General features: G+C 41.4%; 1 pseudogene; it reads right to left on the bottom strand.

Moving 5' to 3' along the window:
• Nucleotides 1-2,093: 2,093 nt before the first annotated feature.
• On the bottom strand, nt 2,094-2,482 carry LOC122693168 (annotated as a pseudogene).
• Nucleotides 2,483-5,663: the final 3,181 nt, after the last annotated feature.

Here is a 5,663-nt window from a genome sequence, read left to right as displayed (position 1 = left end):
CAAAGAGAGGCAGAGAGAGAGAAGAGGTGGGAGTGGGGAGAGCTGTGTGCAAGAGAGAACAATCAAGCTCTAGAAGAGAGGGAGAGAAAATTAAAAATTTGTATTGAATTTTACATTTATGAAGAAACACAGAATCTCTAACAATAGATCATCATACAATTAAATGTATAGTAATCAATGAAAAAAATTTTTTTCACTATAATACACAGAACTTTAGCATTTTAAGGTAACAAGTCTACAGCTGCCAGAAACTAGAATTTCAAACAGAGTTCAAAAGCATGTATTATTTGGAGACAAGCAGCAAAGCAGGCACACACACATTTTCACGCTCTAACCACAGCAATTTCTCTGAACTGCTAGAGAAATACAGTCCTTGGAGAACAAACAGGGACTCTATGCCTATACCCTATGGAGGAACACACTTTAAAAGTCACTTCTAAAAGGATAATCCTCATATCTTTTGGGTTTCTCATGACTTTTTTTTGCAGGCTATGTGGTACAGCTGGGTCACTGTACAGTGATGCCTGTCGGAGATGACTTATTTAGGTTAAAATATGCTCCATTAAAAATCACCCATAGGTGGGTAAAGTTATTTACCATAGTTATTCAGAAATGTCGCCTGGAAGACTCAAGTGAATCAACGTCTGATTTACAAAGTTATTTTTGAGATTACAAGTTTGTATTTTAAAGGTCCCCTGGAACATGGGCTAGTTTCCACAAAACTTCCAAGGAAGATATTCTTGGGAATTCTTTAACACATAGATAAAAGTAATTTTTAATTGGCTACCATTTACATGCAAATAAGTGCTGCCACACAGTATGAAGGGTGCTGCATCTTCCGAAGGAAGGCTAATAGCGCCCTCCGGAATTTTTTTCATTAATAATTTACTTAGCAAACACTTTCTTCAGAAAAAGTACAAAGGTTGTGACCTTGCCATTGTAGAATTATTTCACCGTCTTAAACACTAGATTTCTTTAAGGAGATATTACTGGTATCCTCTTTATTACCTTTATCACACAAGAATGGTTATTGTGTCATGCCTACAAACCTGGTGGAAAGCAGTCCAAATGGCAGTTCCTTATGATTTGATTAGCTATTTCTAGAATATTTGTTGAAACATTAAACAAGATTTGGGAAAACTTAGTGGGTTTATTTTGCTAATGAATATTTGCCCTTCTTCAGGGGATCTTCCCAACCCAGGGATTGAACCCAGGTCTCCCACATTGCAGGCGGATTCTTTATCAGCTGAGCCACAAGGGAAGTCCTAATGAATATTTATCTGATTCTTTCTCCACATAAACACTGAATTGGGAGATGGTGTAGGCAAAGGTAAGAATCCAAAGCATTCTTTGGAAGTGGTAAGAACAGAGTAGAGCTCAGTCAGGCTGGAGGGGGAGCCAGAACCACCCAGCAAAGCACAGGCTTAACAACTCCTCCAAATACATCTACATACGCTGTAATCATTTCACTATTAAGGTAGAGAGGGTAAATGGGAGCAAACGAAGGAAGACAAAACGTGGCATAAAATGGAAGGCAGGTGGGAAAAACCATGGCTAGCTGTAATCTGCGGAGAAGGCAATGACACCCCGCTCCAGTACTCTCCCCTTGAAAATCCCATGAATGGAGGAGCCTGGTGGGCTGCAGTCCATGGGGTCGCTAAGAGTCGGACACAACTGAGCGTCTTCACTTTCACTTTTCCTTTCATGCCTTGGAGAAGTAATTGGCAACCCACTCTAGAGTTCTTGCCTGGAGAATCCCAGGGATGGGGGAGCCTGGTGGGCTGCCGTCTATGGGGTCGCACAGAGTCGGACACGATTACAGCAGCAGCTGTAATCTGAATGGCACAATGGAACAAGAGCTGAGCTGAAGGGAAGCCTTCCACGCTCTCCACTTCTCATTTTTATTTTATTTACTTACTTATCATTATTTTTAAGCATTTATTTATTTACTTGACTGTTGTCTGGGTCTTAGTTGCAATGTGCAGGCTCTCTAGTTGTGTCCTGCTGGCTACAGAGCACTGAGTTCTGTTGTTGTGTTCCACGGGGCTAGGTTGCCTCCCTGACATGTGGAATATTAATTCGCTGACCAGGGATCAAACAATGTCCCTGCACTGGAAACTGGATTCCTGTTTTTTTTTTAAAGAGGTTTTTATTGAATGTGTTACTAAAGAGGTTAAGTGAAAAAGACCAAAGCCCATGTCATCGTCAGACTCTTCAGATTCTTCTTTCTTTGCTTCTACTTTTTTCTCCTCAGCTGGGGCAGCAGTGGTGGATGGGATAGGACCACCAGCCCCCACAATGCAGATGAGGCTCCTGATGTTGACATTGGCTAAGTCTCTTGCTAACAAGCCTGGTAAAAAAGCTCAACATTTACACCAGCTGCTTTAAGGAGGGCATTTTTCTTATCCTCCGTGACCATCACCTCATCATTGTGCAGAATGAGGGCCAAGTAGATGCAAGCGAGCTCCAAGACCAAGACCATGGTGTGGGTGAGTGCTAGGTGGGGGCTGCCAGCTGCAGTGTTAGTCACCAGTTGATGTGAGGACTTCACCCCAAAATGGCCTTAGCTTCCCTGGGAGGACTGAGCACCCTAGCGTCAGTGGAGGAAAGCTGTAAAATGGATTTTTGTTACCATTGGGCCACCAGGGAAGTCCCAGTCTTCATTTTTAAGAGTGCATGATACTGGATCTTGGGGAGACAAAAGTCACAAGCTCACACCACAGCAGAAGCAGATCTTTATTTCTCACCATTCATCATCTCTGAGTGGAAACCCTATCCATCCTTCAAGGCTCAATTCAAAAAGCATCCCTTCCTCCTTTCTTTCACCTCTGATTCTCCACAGATCACTGAACTCTGAATCTAAAAGAGCAACAGTTCTGTGTTTCTTGTTCTGGCGTCCTGTGTTTTTCCCCTTGTCCTGGGCTGCTTCTCCCCTGAGGCCCGCTGGTACAGGAGGAGCGAAACTTACATCTCCTTCAGGACACTACTGATGTTTGTGCAGACAGGAAGGCTGTCCTACATAGAGGGCTATCTTGCTCCAGAAAAATAATGAAATGTGTGTCTTGGCCCCATCCCTTTTTCCTTCTTTTCAGTAAATGACCTTCATAAATGTCTCCCTATTCCTATGAACCTGGCCAGTAGTTTAAGGTTTTCCCTCAGAACATCAAAAAAGGGAAAAAAAAAAAAAAATGAAATCCCGGGATGTACAGAAGACCAGAAGCCAGATGCATTCAGCGCTTCTCCAGTTTCCCCTCTGAGTGACAGACATGGCATGCCTGCTTGTGTCACGGGGCCACAGCAGTCATGTGTAGTGACCGACAGGGAATTTAAAGGTAATAAAGAAGCATCTATAATTTTTCCTATTATTATTATGCTAAAAAAGAACTCATTATGAAATCATGTTTAAATAGAAGATGGTTTACACCTAAAGGAGGAATTAACAGCTCAAAAAATGAGATGTGTTCTCTTGTTACCGAGCCTTTGTAAATTTATAAACCCTGACAAGTGAGTCACTGGAAAGTCCTAAGAGGTAACATTGTTAATCTGTCTCTTCTCTAGAGAAATTAGACATGAGAGACTAGAAATTATGATGGGGAATACGTGTAAATCTATGGCTGATTCATATCAATGTATGACAAAAAAATAAATAAATAAAAAAAAATAAAGAGAGAGAAAAAAAAAAAAAAGAATCACATGCATAAAAAAAAAAAAAAAAAACTTAAGTCCACCACCTATCAAATTTCTGAAGAAACTAGTGGCAGAAGTGTAGGGTAAGGAAATTAGAGAAAATGAGGTTCAGAGAAAGGAGACCGGCACTTTACAGGAACAGATCAGCTTTAATGAGGCGAGAAGGGGCAGCAGTCAGGTTAGTGAGCTACTGCTCTAATGCAAGAAAAGAGGAAGTATATATGTGGGAATCTACTGTCTTAAGGGGACCTGTTCTTCTCCAAGTTTGTTTGGATTAGTTACCTCTTAAACGGCTGGGGCAAGGAATCCTGGAGATCGGCCCTGAGGCTGGGACCAGCTGGGAGCTCAGCATAATCAACCTTAATATCTACTTTTTTCTTTGGGTGAGAGAATTCTTTGTTTTGCATAGAATGGTGGGGAGGACCCAAGGGGAGCTTTAACTCCAGGCTACCTTGAGCTGTGTAACTTTCCTTCAAGAAAAGTGACAGACAAAAATGAAAATAAAACAAATGAGCAGATCTCATTCCAAGAAATAGTGCTTTAGTTGCTGCAAAGTCCTGGAAAGCAAAGTGGGATTATCAGTTCCTTGAGGAAGAAGATGTACTTTGCTCACTCTTGAATTAGGCAGCAGAGAGGAGGCACTCTGTAGATGTCTGGTGCATCAAAATCTTTGAGGCATACTTGGTCTAGGAAGGGCCAGGACATGCCTGTGTTCTCTCCCACAAAGAGCATTTCTGAGTCTCTGCCAATCTTTTCTGTTCTGGGCACTTCACAGAAAAGCAGATGTCCTCAGTCTTTTGTACTATCTATTCTAAGCCTGGGTCTCACAGTAATTTATTTCCCTTCTTTTTCTGCAGTGAAAATGTGACAACTTCTCTGGCAAACAATGACTTCATTGCCACTAATGATGACAAATCAAAAGGCCAGCAGGGCCCCTACTTTTCATGCCTACTATTGGGTTGGCAATTTGGATTTAGTTGGTAAATTGCCAACTACTATTGGTTAGACTACTATTGGTTAGAAGTAATTCTCTAGTTTCAGGGTTTTATTCTCAAACCTTGGAGCACCGGAAGGCAGGAAGTGACCTCTGGTCTGAATGCTCATTCCTCCTGTTCCTGTTATGGACCTCTCTGCCTTTCACACCAGCAGAGCCAGGCAGCTCTGTCTAGACAGCCTATTACTTTTTAAAAAAATAAGGTATCCACGGTCAGAAAATCAACATATTTTATTGTTAATAGTGATGGTAGAGAATTTTGCCATCCTGTTATCTGTCCATTCACCTGAGGTCACAAAGAGCATGTCTTGAGATATTCAGCAGATTATGACAGGGCCTGTGTTTGAAGGAAAAAAAAAAACCTTGTATTCAAAATAATTTTGTTTTCAAGCCTTCCAGTCATTCATTTTACAGCTTTGTTAAACCCTGACTGGGTACTCTAGAGGATCTTTACATGATAATGCCCTGCACAGCCTTGTGGGGCACAGCCCGCCCATGTACACTTGGTATTAATCTCCCCAGCTTCTGGATCCCTGGAAGCGGGTGTGTGGTGTGGGCGTGTTTCGTGTGTTTGACATCTATAAATACACTCAGAGCTGCTCGGAGCTGCTCACTGGTATTTCAGCACATTCACTATTCCCAGTTATTACATATACCCACACCCTCATAAAAAGGAGTAAAGCAGAATTTTATTTCTACTGTGATGACCATGACTCCAGATAAATTGCTACAAAACCAGACATCACTTTTATTTTATTTTCAAAATTAATTTATTTATTTTAATTGGATTTAATTAATTAATTACTTTACTTTATTGTAGTGGTTTTTGCCATACATTGACATGAATCAGCCATGGGTGTACATGTGTTCCCCATCCTGAACCCCTCTCCCACCTCCCTCCCCAAAGTTGCAGGATATAAAATTAACACACAGACATCACTTTTAAGTGTATCTCATTTGTCTGTAGAACAATGAGACACGT

This window comes from Cervus elaphus, chromosome 5 (assembly GCF_910594005.1).
Source record: "Cervus elaphus chromosome 5, mCerEla1.1, whole genome shotgun sequence".
Classification (NCBI taxonomy): Eukaryota; Metazoa; Chordata; class Mammalia; order Artiodactyla; family Cervidae; genus Cervus; species Cervus elaphus.
This window is presented reverse-complemented; position numbering and strand designations above follow the sequence as displayed.